Source organism: Rattus norvegicus, chromosome 1 (assembly GCF_021556685.1).
Source record: "Rattus norvegicus strain SHRSP/BbbUtx chromosome 1, alternate assembly SHRSP_T2T, whole genome shotgun sequence".
Classification (NCBI taxonomy): domain Eukaryota; kingdom Metazoa; phylum Chordata; class Mammalia; order Rodentia; family Muridae; genus Rattus; species Rattus norvegicus.
In genome coordinates, this window is record NC_141534.1 from 178,105,665 (window position 1) to 178,119,569 (window position 13,905).

The 13,905-nt window shown below is 44.8% G+C and overlaps 2 long non-coding RNA genes across 3 annotated transcripts; one reads left to right on the forward strand and one right to left on the reverse strand.

The window, feature by feature from the left end:
* Positions 1–1,479: 1,479 nt before the first annotated feature.
* LOC147996920 (uncharacterized) lies at positions 1,480–4,188 on the forward strand. Of its 2 annotated transcripts, none has more exons than XR_015652350.1 (2): positions 1,480–2,383; positions 2,744–4,188. It is a non-coding gene; the product is annotated as an uncharacterized LOC147996920 (long non-coding RNA). The 2 variants fall into 2 exon arrangements; XR_015652349.1 differs by having other exon boundaries at positions 1,893–2,383; positions 2,762–4,188.
* Positions 4,189–7,361: 3,173 nt separating this feature from the next.
* On the reverse strand, positions 7,362–13,660 carry LOC147996921 (uncharacterized). The gene is made up of 2 exons (XR_015652348.1): positions 12,289–13,660; positions 7,362–8,147 (listed from the first exon to the last, which is right to left on the reverse strand). It is a non-coding gene; the product is annotated as an uncharacterized LOC147996921 (long non-coding RNA).
* Positions 13,661–13,905: the final 245 nt, after the last annotated feature.

Below are 13,905 nucleotides of genomic sequence, written 5' to 3' on the forward strand. Positions count from 1 at the left end.
TTTGTTGTTGTTGTTGTGTTTTGTATTTGTTTTGGGGGGGGGTGTTTTGTTTTGGTCTTGAGGCAGGAGGCCATAGTCCTGGAAACTCAGTATGCAGATTAGGCTGGCCTTGAACTCACGAAGATCTGCCTTTCCTGAGGTTAAAGGCATGTGCTACACCTAACTGTATTTTTATTTTTAATAAGTAATTATTTTTGTAACCATTATAAGGTCTTTAGTAATCAAGTATTTTTTTTAAAGATTTAATTATTCTATGTAAGTACACTGTAGCTGTCCTTAGACACACCAGAAGAGGGCATCAGATCCCATTACAGATGGTTGTGAGCCACCATGTGGTTGCTGGGAATTGAACTCAGGACCTCTGGAAGAGCAGTCGGTGCTCTTAGCTACTGAGCCATCTATCCAGACTGCAATCAAGTATTAGTAAATGTACCTTAAGACAGTGAACTGAGGATGCAGAGGTAAAGTGCCCTCTTCCAAAAAACTATGAATACAAGTTTGTCCCTGTGGAGTGAAGTGGAATGTAGTGTCTGCAGACTGAGGACACCAAGGAGAAGCAAACCAGGCAAGATTTCCTGAAAGGCGCAGGAGACTGCAAGGCACTGGGCAGCTGTGCTTCATGGAGGAACTCTGAGGTGCTGCAGGCAGAGGCAAGTCCAGGGACTAGGGTGTCAGTAACTCCTGGGAGCTGGGAAGCATGAGATTTGGGTTTGCTGAATGGGAGCAGGTCACACAGCTAAGCCTATGGATTGTATATGAGAAGGCAGGATTCTGGTCACTTCTATCTGCACTTTCCAGAACACTAGTACTCAGATCTGTCCCCAAGGGACAAGAATCCATTCCCTCTACTATAGCCCACCGGAAGGCGGGCCCTGGGAAAGCCAGAGGAAACTCGTAGAGTGTGGTTTGTGGCAAGGTCAGGTTATGTACTTTTGGTTGTTCCATTTAGAGTAAGACTGGCATTCTAGGATGTGCCTTGCTCTAGGAGACTCCATTTCATAAACAACTTTTTAAAAGATGTATGTGTGGGGGCTGGGGATTTAGCTCAGTGGTAGAGCGCTTGCCTAGGAAGCGCAAGGCCCTGGGTTCGGTCCCCAGCTCCGAAAAAAAGAACCAAAAAAAAAAAAAAAGATGTATGTGTGCCTGTGTGTACACCACGTGTATACAGATGCTTTTGGAGGCCAGAAGAGGACATGGAACCCCTGAACTGGAGTTAGAGATTGTGAGCTACCTGGTGTGAGCGTGGGAAACTGACAGTCCTCTGGGAAAGCAGCAGACACTCACGAATGCTGAGCCATTCCTCCACTTCTTTATTTTTAGTGTATGTGCTGCTGAATCAAGTGCGCTCCAGTTCTTTATAAACAGTTTTTTACTCCATTTTGAGAGAGAGATGACAGCAGTTTCTGATAGACCTATAAATACCATCTGACAGGCACCGCCCATCCAGCACCCATCAATCCATAGATTGATAAATGACTTACTCCTGAGAACAGAAAGGGTGCCGCCCAGTAAGTGAATAGGGGTAAATTGAGCCTGCAGGGGCATATGTAAGTATCCAAATCACATCAGGAGGCAGAGGCAGGTGGCTACATGGCAAAGCTCTGTCTCAAAGAAATCCAGGAGAACCAGGTGCAAGACTATTGGATGCACCAACCAAGGAAAGAGTCCCCATAAGTGACAGTGCATGGTCTCATATCAACCTACTATCTGATACCCTGATGTGTGGGTTGAAGACTCAGGACTTTGTGCATCCCTGGAGCTTCAGCTAGCCTCAGTCCCCAGCTGTTGACAAGGCCTCCTTGGCTGCCCCCCCCCCGTCCCCGTTAACCCCTCCAGACCTGGACTTGGTCACCTGTTTCCCGCTCCTGTCCCATATCCTGCTTCAGACAGGTTTACTCTGACTCAGCAGCTGTACTCTGCAGACCTGATTCCTGCAGCTCCCTCCAGGCACTCTGGCTCATCGCCACTGCAGGCTCTCAGTGCTGCTGTAATGCCTTTCCAACTCTGTGCTGTCTCAATACATATTCGTTCTATAACACATATTTAGGGTGGTTTGAATGGCCACCATAGGTTCATATATTTGAATTGCTAGAACTGTTTGGGAAGGATTAGGGGGTGTTGACATTGTGGAGGGAGGTATGTCACTGGGGGTGGGTTTTGAGTTTTGAAAGCTCACACCATGTGTCTGTGTCTCTGTTCTCTCTCTCTCTCTCTCTCTCTCTCTCTCTCTCTCTCTCTCTCTCTCTCTCTTCCCTCCTTCCCTCCCTTCCCTGCCACTCTTGTGCTCGTGGATCAGAAATAAGCTCTCAGCTACTGCTCCAGTACCATGCCTGGAGCTGCCATGCTTCCCACCATGAAGGTCATGGACTCGTCCTCTGGAACTGTAAGTCCCCAAATCAAATGCTTGCTTCTATAAAATGCCTGAGTCATAAAGTCTTATCATGGCAATAGAAAAGAAATGAAGACAATATACAGATATGTAGATACATTCCCTGTGTTGTGTGTGATGTGAACATTAATGATAGTTAGATTGAAGTAAAAGAACCTGTGTTTGCCTCAGCCAGGTTACCAAGTAGACAAATTATATTGCTATCACTTAAAACACTAAACCTTGTGAACTTATTGTCACTCAATAAATTCTGACATTGTGTTCCTATGTGTCTAGCACACTGTAGTGGTGTTTGGTGATTTGTCCTCAGAGGTGCCTCTGAGTAAACTCCCCATCTGGTTTTTGTTGACTCAGACTGTCTCTGTGTCCCAGACTCCCAGAGCAGCAATGCTCTCAGAAGCCCGGCCACACTGCCTGCCTCAGAATCAGAAGACACTGTGGGGTTTCCTCAGGCACAGCTTCCGCCGGTGCCTGGACAGTCACTACAGGAGTGATCCAGAGTGGGAAAGCCCTCTGGCGAAGGTCTCATGACTGCCTTAACTGGCCCTGCTTGGCTCCTGCTGCCCTCCGGCACTCACAGAAGCCGGTCTCCATTGCCCTAGGGCTGGGATCCTGCTGCATCAGCTCCATTCCCTTTGTGGGGCTAGTGTCATCAGAAGGCTGTGCAGATCCAGGCAGGGAGGAGCCCAGACCCTGGGGGTTGGTTTGGTGTCTGTCATCCATGAAGACCAAGGTTTACCTGGGTTACATGAGACCCTGGAGTCCAGTCTTGGTCCCCAGCGCTCAAAAGCTGTGTGACCTCATGCGTGTCCAGCTGCTTCTCGGCCCTTTTGAAACAAACCATTTCTCAAATAGTGGGATCTGAGAAACCTTCACTTGAGTTAACAATCTTTGTTGGTCAGTCAGAATTAGACAAGGCACAACCATGAAACTAGAACTAACCCCTGGGCTGGAAAATACATTTTGTTGTCATTTATGCAAGAAAAAAAATTTATTCTAAACCCAAAACCTTGACTACCTCCCCAAGTTACTATTGTCAAATGCAGTAAGCAGAGAGCTCTTTCATAACAGCAGAGGGACAGATGCACTGAGCTCTCAGGATGCTTGGGGTGATTCTAACCAGGTTAAGTGGTGAAGATGTAAATGTCCAGAAAAACCATGTGAATGCTCCTATCTCTCGTGCCCAGCTTGTCTGGGCCCGTGGAGTGAGTCCAGATGCCCCTTTCAGAGAGTATTCTTTGAAACTTCTTCCTTCTGCCCACTCTCTGTGCCATTCAGTCCTCTGAACAAACCAGCCACCATCTTCCTCAGATGAGCTGTGCCTGTTTGCACTAGTCTGTCACTGTTGGGCCTGTAAACCGTTAGCATGCCTCATAGAGAAAGGCAATGGAGAGGGTCACCAGACACTGCTCCGTCCAGCCATCTGGAGGCAGTTCTGCCCTGATTGCTCATGGCCTCGGGCTTGGAAGCTGCTAGAGTAAATAGGCTGTGGAAGGCCAGCTGAAGGGGGCACCATGCTATGAGGGACCCCATGCTCCTGCCCTTAGCACCTCCCCCATGCTCTGTAAGTCCAATGAACTGGTTACTTTCCCGAGGTGAACTTTGTCCTTAGGACTGAGGAGGAGTGGGTAGATTTGTTATCCACTCTCCAGGGAATGTCAGTGTTCATTGAGAAAAATATTTGTAATCTAATGCAGTTGAGATCCTTCCAATGTTTTGAAATAATTGAAAATAGTATTTACTATTTCAGTTCTAAAATTTCATAGCTATAAATACACACAGTCTTGCCTATAAATATATTATTTGGCTCCTGATTCTTGATTTTCTTCTATTTTGTAAAAGAAATGTTTCTGGTTAGCATTTTCCATTTTTAAATAATTTTTGGAAAAGACTTCAACTTGGAGGTAAGCAAAAGAACCTTTATTATGTATCTCTTTTGTGTGCTTGTGTCCTGAGGCTGATCCAGCCTCGCTACTGCTGTCTCTCCAGGGTCTAATCTGTATTTGGTCATGAAAGCCACAGTTAACTGACTGAACACGGGGTAGGCACGAGGCTTCCAGAAGCCAGATTGAAGTGACCTTCTCACCCAATTTGTCTTTCAAATATCTTTAAACCAACGAGTCGTTTTCATGACACACAAAACCTGCTGTAAGAGCTCCACAGACTGCTGGGTGATGATGATGCACACCTCTAATCCCAGCACTCGGGAGGCAGGGACAGGCGGGAGCTCTGTGAGTTCAATGCCAGCCTGGCCTACTGAGCGAGCTAGTTCCAGGACAGTCATGGTTACACAAAAAAATCCTCGTCATGTAAAACAAACAACAATGAAAAGAAAACTAAAAAAAAGATTGCCAGGCAAGTGGTGAAAATGCTGGATTCTATAGTCCGGTGACAATTGGCAAACCTTGGATGTTTAACAAGAGCTTGGATTGATTATACCTGAGCTACCCTGAGAGTTATGTGAGAGGAAAATGGGACTCAGTTAGAAGAGTGTCGCCAGGCGTAGTGGCATAGGGTACACTCAAGCTGAGGCAGATCTCTGCCTCTGTCAGTTTTTTTTTTTAAGATTTATTCATTTATTATATATAAGTACACTGTAGCTGTCTTCAGACACACCAGAAGAAGGCATCAGATCTCTTTACAGATGGTTGTGAGCCACCATGTGGTTGCTGGGAATTGAACTCAGGACCTCTGGAAGAGGAGTCGGTGCTCTTAACCGCTGAGCCATATATCCAGGCCTGCTTTTGTCTGTTTAAGGCCAGCCTGGGCTATATATAGTGAGGTCCAGATGAGCCTGGGGAACATTGTGAGACTATCTCAAAACAAAACAAAACAAAACAAAACAAAACAAAGCAAAGCAAAGCAAAACAAAACAGTGTTCTGGAACAAAGGCCCAGGGCCGAGTATGTGATACATATCTCAGAAGTTTCATCTGCCCTGCTCCAGAGGTATCCTGTTTTTAAGATCCATTTTATTCTAATCCTGTATATGTGCCTTTGTCTCGGTGAGGGTATGTGGTATACATGAGTCCAAGTGCCTGTAGGGGCCAGAGACATCAGATACCCTGGAGCTGGAGTGCTGGGAACCAAACTCAGGTCCCCCAGGAAAACAACAATCACTCTTAATCACTGAGCCACGTTCTCAGTCCCTGTACTCCCTTCAGAAAAGGTTTTGCATCATTTATTTGTGGGGAAGGAGGGGTAATGTGTATGCCATAGTTCACATATGGAGAACAGAAGAAAACCTGTGGAAACTGGTTCACTCCATCCACCATATGGGGCCTGGGAATTGAATTCCCACTACCAGGCTTAATGGTAGATGTCCTGCCCCACCTCCTCTCTCTCTCTCTCTCTCTCTCTCTCTCTCTCTCTCTCTCTCTCTCTCTCTCTCACACACACACACACACACACACACACACACACTCACACACACTCACACACCACCACCACTGCCACATCACAATGCTCTCTTGATTGTGCTGTCTTCCTTTCTCACAGAATTGGAGGTGGAGGTTACCTGTGTGCCACAGAACACATGTACAGGTCAGAGGACAACTTGGAGGAGTTGGTTCTCTGCCTCCACCCTTTGAGTCCCTAACCTGAGACTTGGGTCATCTTGGTGACAAGCACCTTTATTATTTCACCCACCCTCCCACAGCAGACTTCTGTGATCAGGATATAAACTTAAACTGACTCTCTTGGGCTGGTGCAGTGTTATAACTTGGACATTGGCCATTGTCATTTGACACTGAAGACACTGTTAGTATGTGGGGCTCTCTGATGTGACCCTATAGATGCTCACACTGCTAGTGGAAATGATCTTTGTTAAGTCCCCTGCAGACAGAGAATTCAAAAACAGAGAGGTGCATGCACCCCTGTAAGAAAGAGCACTCATGTCATGTCAAGGCCACCTATAACTCAGACGGGGGTGGGGGTGGGGGGGGATGGTCAGGCCTTCCCTGGGTCAGGTTCAGAATGATGGCCAGGCCTTCCTCTGGACCAGGTATGGGTATTAACAGAAGGAAGAGCTTGGGCTGGAGAGATGGCTCAGCGGTTAAGAGCACCCGACTGCTCTTCCAGAGGTCACGAGTTCAATTCCCAGCAACCACATGGTGGCTCACAACCATCTGTAAAGAGTTCTGATGCCCTCTTCTGGAGTATCTGAAGACAGCTACAGTGTACTTATATATAATAAATAAATAAATCTTTAAAAAAAAAAAAAAAAAAAGAAGGAAGAGCTTTCAGTGAGAACAGTCAGTGCAGAAAGTACCAATTGCAGTCTCCCCATCCTGGAGGACCTCGCTCACACTTTGTGCGATGAGTTATTCTGAAAATATTTTACATCTAAAACACTGAAACTTTTGCTGGACCCCACAGCCAGGGTTAATAACGTAACCTGAGGTCACATAAGACTGACATCCTCAGTGTACTCAGCCTGTTTGTTTAGCCTGCCTTTAAGAGACCGATGTAGGGGTTGGGAATTTAGCTCAGTGGTAGAGCGCTTGCCTAGCAAGTGAAAGGCCCTGGGTTCGGTCCCCAGCTCCAAAAGAAAAAAAGAGACTGATGTAACAACTACCCTTACTTGTTTTGGATTTCCCATGTAATCAGTTTTTACATAGAAACTAATGATGAGCTGCAGTTTTAAGTTTGTACCTTCCAAGCCCCTGACCAGACAGTGATGCATGTGTCTTTGTTATGATAATCATTTGTTGAAAATAGGCTGAACATGGTCTTATAAAATGAATAGTCACCATAAATGCTAAATGCAGCATGATATGATAGTGTTGGCTTGTGCATTGTCTGGGTCAGTGGGCGGGTCAGTTGGAGTCGGTGACTTAGTTCCTTGTAAAATTATTAAGGATTTCTATAAAGTATACTCATTACTTCCCCATACGATGCTGTGTATTTCAATTTTAAAAGAGAGCAAAGCCCTTTGTTAGGGACAGACACATTCAGGCACACAGACTAGGATAGGCGGATTCAAAAGGCAGAATTTAAGCAGGCACATATTCAGATTAATATGACAGGAATGATGGGGAGACAAAAACAGAGAATTCAATCTGGGGTCACTCTTGATTACATGACACCAAGTCCAAGTGTCTCAATGCAGCGACAATGCATCTCTGGTGACGAGTTTATTATCAATGTCTTCAAACTGATGAAACTCCACCTTGAGACTCACTCCACCCTGGGACTGCTCCGCTACAGAGATGCCCTAGTGAGACTAGCTTCTCTCCTCATCCGTGCACTGAGTATGCAGGCTTCTGGCTCACCTCCGTCTGAGCACAGGGCCCACCTGATCTCAGCTGTTACTTGAGTCTGTTTTCCGTAAGCAGCCATTGTTCCCAGTCAGGTTTCCAGGCCCCAGTCACAGTAAGGAATAGACCTAATGTCTTTTATATCTATTTCCCAATGTCTCCCAGTCATTAAGACTTAGCCAAAAAGTGTTCATTTACTTTTGTTATTGCTGCTGTTCTTTACGTTTCTTGACAGAAATGGTGGCCAATCCGAGCCACCCAGGATTATGAGCAGAAGGCAGAGGGATCAAGTTTGGTGAGACTCAGTCTCACACAGCACAAACACATTTATCTAAAGATGGGATCTCTGGACAGGAACTTGACTCTTGGCTCTTGTATGGATGCCTTTGTAGTACCTTCATCCTCTCTCTCCCACTGTGAACTCTTTAAGCAGCCATGTTGGCACATGAACTGTAAAACAGCAGCCATGAGGCATGAGGCAACACTGTGAAGGTCTTCTCTCTGCTCAAACGGTTTGAGGGCCAGAAAGATGATTAGTAGGTAAACGTGCCTACCAACAAGCCTGCCCCTCACCCCAGGACTCAAGTGGAAAGATAGAGCCCCCAAGTTATCATCTGGTTTCCACATACATACCATGGCTTGCATAGGCCCATACACATATGCACATGCATGCACACTTAACATGTAATTAACGTAACATTTATTAACTCAAATTTATAAGCCTTTGGGGGAGGTATGTGGGATAGTTCAGTTACTAATATCTTGTTGTGTTAAATGCACATTTTTTATAAATTTTTTTAAGATTTTATTTATTGTATATGAGTACACTGTAGTTGTCTTCAGACACACCAGAAGAGGGTATCAGATCTCATTACAGATGGTTGTGAGCCACCATGTGATTGCTGGGATTTGAACTCAGGACCTCAGGAAGAGCAGTCGGTGCTCTTAACCACTGAGCCATCTCTCCAGCCCCTAAAATGCACATTTAAAAGCATTTATTACACTAATATATGTCAATAACTGATACCTTTTGTCCACATTTCATAAAATAAATTCATCTTTGACCAGCGAGCAGCTTGCCTGCATGGTTTTTGAGAGAATATCAACATTGTGTTGCTTAAAGTCCAGGCCTTGGGGATCTTGGTCCCTGAACATCTATAAACATTATACTGAGCTCTAGGCTTCACATTAGGATGGCCTGCCTTCCCATTTACCCAGTAGGTGGGCACTATCTTCATTCAATGTACTGCTTTTAAAAGTACTTGGAGCTGGAGCGGTGGCTCAGTGGGTAAGAGCTCATTCAACTTGGACCCAAGTTCAGTTCCCAGCACCCAGGCTGGGCAGCTCGATCTCTTGTAATTCCAACTCCAGGGAGATCTGATAACTCTTGCCTCCATGGGCACATTTACCCATGTGCACAATCCCAGATATATACTTCAGACTTAGTAATAAAAATATCCAGGCAGTGGTGATGTGCACGCCTTTAATCTCAGCACTCAAGAGGCAGAGGCAGGTGATCTCTGAGTTCGAGGCCAGCCTGCTCTAAAGAGTGAGATCCAGGACAGCAAAGGCTGCACAGAAAAACCCTGTCTCGAAAAAACAAAGCCAACAACAGCAACAAAAGAACTATGTCCTGGGCTGGATAGATGGCTCAGTGGTAAAGAGGATGTGAATTTCATTCTTGGCACCACCAACAGCTCATAGCCATGTGTAACTTCAGGCCCCCACAAGCAGTGAAAGCAAATGGTGCACATAAATTCACACACACACACAATTAAGTGAATACACAGGTATTTTAAAGTAGTTTTGGCTTCTGATGACTCTTGAGATTGTACAGTCAAGACCCCAGAACAGTGCTTAAAAGTCTTTCAACTTCTTTAAAAACCAACTCTTTCAAGGGCCTTTGTGAACATCACAGACCAGCAGTGGTTGGAACAATTTCAGAAGAATGTGTCATTCCCAAACAGAACACTGTTGTCCAAAACAAGTAACTGAAGGGCCTTGTGTGGCTGGAAAGAAACAGGGAGAGCTGGATTTTCATTCTTTTCTGAAGAGTGATTTGGAGATTAAAAATTGCAAGGCTGGGGTTGGGGATTGCAGCTCACAGTAAGTCTTGTCTAATATGGAGAGGCCCAAAGTTTCCTTTCCAGCATTGGAGACAAACAAATACCAAATAGCCAGCAGAGATGGCTGAATCTGGGCTTCTCCTAGTGTATTTGGAAATAAACTACATTATCTTTTGAGACAGAGGTTTCTCTGTTTAGGAACTCGTTCTGTAGAGTTCTTTTTTTAAGATATGTATATATTTATTTTATACAGCTGTCTTCAGATACACCAGATCTCGTTACAGATGGTTGTGAACCACCATGTAGTTGCTGGGAATTGAACTCAGGACCTCTGGAAGAGCAGTCGGTGCTCTCAACTGCTGAGCCATCTCTCCAGCCTTTTTTTTTTTCCCCAAGCTGGTCTTAACTCAGAGATCTGTCTGCCTCTGCCTCCTGAGTGCTGGGATTAAAGGCCTGTGCTGCCACCGCCTGGGATAAGTTCCAAATTTATCTGCTGCCTTAGGAGAAAATATGGGCATTAGAGTCATTCAAATTCTTAGTTCAGGCTCTTGACGGACATGACTTTTAAACAGCTGTGCATCCTACTTTCCAAATTGGAATAATGTCTCCATCTCAGGGCTCAAAACATTCCTTTTTCCTGACTAATTTTTTGAAGAGCTGTTTGTGGTCAACTCTTGAGGTGCATACGGCAGATTTTTATTTCTTAGCATGCCATTAATTTATGTTTTAAATCAGACATATTGGCAGTTTCCTCCCCACCCCACCCCACCGTGCTGCCATTTGCCTTTTATGATTTAAGGATTTTCACTCAGGCCTTCTTGAAGGACAATTTTATAAATTTATATAAACTTTAAGCTTCTCAAAATCCTAAGCTCAAAAGGTCACTCTCCTCCAAATTATAGAAATTGTTAGTAAAATTACATTATTTTCTTCTTTTTAATTTACTAATTTTTCATGGCTAAAATGGATGACTCCTATAAATGTCTTCGGGGAATCTGAGACTAGAGCAGCAAAGCATCGTTCATTTGCTCATGTCATCACTCTTGGTTTGTCTACGCCAGTGTTCCCCAACTGTGGGTCAGGACCTCTTTGGCACCTCTATCTCCAAAAAGATTTGCGTTATGATTCCTAACAGTAGTAAAATTACCATTATGAAGTAGCAATAAAAATTTTAGTGTAGGAAGTCATCACGTGAGGAACTAACTGCATTAAGGGTCCCAGCATTACCACTGGTTTCTGCTCTTAAACTCTGCATTCAATTGAGTGGAGCGGCTTTGGAGTTCTAGGGAGCTGGGAGGGAGTGAGCGAGCTAGGAGGGAGGGAGCCAGCGAGCTAGGAGGCATGGTCCTTGAGGGGGTTCTTGAAGGTGCCGGTGCCGGGCAGGAGCAGGGGTGTAGGCTGCCAGCGCTACAGTAATCTGCTGTCTTCAAAGCAATGTTTTCGTCTAGAGGCGGAAGAAGCACTTTTCTTCTAGTGTTGCCTGCGATCTTGGGCGCCTCTACATGATATTCCTCCCATCTCTGCCTGTCATCAAGTGACACTGTCTTCACAGAACCACAGGTCTTGCTCAGGACTTCTGATTTTGGTCACATTGGCAAAGACTTTTTCCCCAAGTGAGTCCACATCTGGCCTTTTGAGTTGGAGATACAATTCCGCTCACAGGGGCATTTGGAGGCATTTGGAGTTTGCAGTACTTCGGGTCTCGGAGTCCAACCCTGTGGTGACTACAGCTCCAGTCACACAAGTCCAGGGCAAAGTTACTTTCTTACTTTCCTGTTGCCATGAAAAAAATATGACCATATATGCCGATTTTCAAGGGTTTGGCTTATGGTTACGGGAGTCCATATGGTGAGGAAGGAATGACAATGGCCAGAGCAGGGAGCTGGCTGATGGAATTTCTGCTGCACATAATAAACAGTGGGTGAGGCTATAACCCTTTCAATCTAGCCCCCAGGGACAGAATTTCTTCCAGCAAGGATCCACTTCAAGATTTCCTAACCTCTCCAAATAGAACAATCCACTGGGGGACCAAGTGTACAGACACATGTACATGTACAGGGACAGTCCTGCCTGTTAATGAGACCACATTAGCTAACAAGCCATTTATGGAGGGAAGCATTTATTTTGGGATACAGTTGGAGAGCATATAACCCATGATGGTAAGGAAGGCATAGTGGCAGCAATATGAGGTCCCTGATCACACTGTACTAAATCAGGAAGTAGAGAGAGACCAGTGCTAGAAACCTCAGTGGTTAAGAGCACTGACTGTTCTTCCAGAGGTCCTGAGTTCAATTTCCAACAACTACATGGTGGCTCACAACCATAACAATGGGATCTGATGCCTCCTCTGGTGTATCTCAAGACAGTGACAGTGTATTCATATACATAAATAAATCTTTAAAAAAATCCCAATAAACTAGGCCTGGATAAAATTTTGTCAGTCATTCAGACTCTCTGGGGTGGAGATATCTGTTCAAATCATTTTCATCACAATAACCAGTATATAGTCACATGTGATAGGATGAGGTACGGAAAAGGGGGGGGGGGGAAGGAGGGGCTAGTAGCATGGCACTCACTGCTCAAAGCCAGATGATCTGAACTGAATCCAGAGATCCAGCCTTAAAAGCCAACCGTTGCGGCTTTTGTCTGTAATTCCAGCACTCCTAGAATGAGATGGAAGGTAGAGGCAGGAGAATCAGACAGGAAATCACATACTGCTGTGCTGTAGAACATGAGAGATCCTTCCTCGTAAATACCACGGAAGAGAATGGACTTCTGAAAAAGTCCTAACACCCTACCCTCCACATACACACCAAATCTTAAAAAAGGGCTCATCCTACAGGCACAAAGCTTCTCTGGATGTGATGGTTAATCTTCCTTGCCAACTTGATTAACTTTGTAATCACATAACTAAATCTATGGGTTTTTCCAGGAAGTTTCAACTGAAGGAATACCCACTTGAATATGGAGGCATCGTCCTTGAGCTGGGGGTGGGGAGTTGGGGCCTCAGACTGAACATAGGGGAAGTGAGCAGTAACTCGAATCAGAACGCATGATTCATGGAGGCCACTTTCAGAGCCTCCAGGTGTGGGAACTATGTACAGTTCTTGGACAAGGTATATAACTTACTCAAGTTTCAGTTTCCACAGCAGTAAATTAAAGCACAGTACCTGGGAAGACTAGATGGGAATAAATCAGTATGTCTACTCTGATCTGACATATTAAATGCTCAGTGAGTGTTGGCTATGTTGACTAGAATAAATTTCACAAGCTACTAGGTCGTTTTGATTCAACCACTCTCCAGCTTTAGGCCACCTTTCTCTGCTCAACCACCCAGACCTTGAGATTGTTTAACATCCTCAGGGCCTGTGGTTTTGCTTCTTTCTTTTTGAAGGTTCTTCCTACAGGTTGTTTCCCTCCTGACGTTTATTTCCCCAAAACATGGTATCAACACCATGCTCTAAGTAGCACTCACATGGCTCTCTTCCCTTCCTTATCCTCAGAGTAATTTTTTTGCTCTCTCTAAATGTTCCTGTTAACCATAATGTGTTCCAGATGTTTGTTTCAGCTGCCATTAAGGTATCACTACTTCTGAGCCATATCAGTTGAGTTGGTGGAGCAAAATTCTCCTGGTGTCCACCAAGTCTTTTTGGATGCAGGACAAAGATCCTTATTATATCTTGTCTACCAATGTCCGTCCCCTCCTGGGATCTGGTAGAGGGCTCTAAGAACATTTTTGGAGGGTAGTTGATTTTTTATCCTGTTTTTCTGACCCAGTTCCAAGTGATAAAGAGGGTGAGAACCCATGTGACTCTAAGTTCAGTTATTGCTATTCTGCTGCTCCACTGTCTTCCTGGACCAGGACTCTTTTCTTGTCAGGTTGTCTCTGACACTAAGACAAGGTGGGGGAAGAGCTTTGTAAATGTCTCCTGGTTTACCTTAACATTCATTGAGAGGTATAGTTGATCCACAACATCCATCCACCTCAAGGATTTGGAGGACACTCATTTTGGAGGTATGTGAAAGGACTCGTCACATGAACAGTCCAGTCATAGTGCCTGCTTTCAAGGTACTCACTTTTCACCGTGCATATATAAATCATATGGTAATTATTTAATACAGTATATAACCACACAAAATAATATAACCACCACACTGTGAAGATCAAATAATGGGTTGGAGGCATTGTGCAA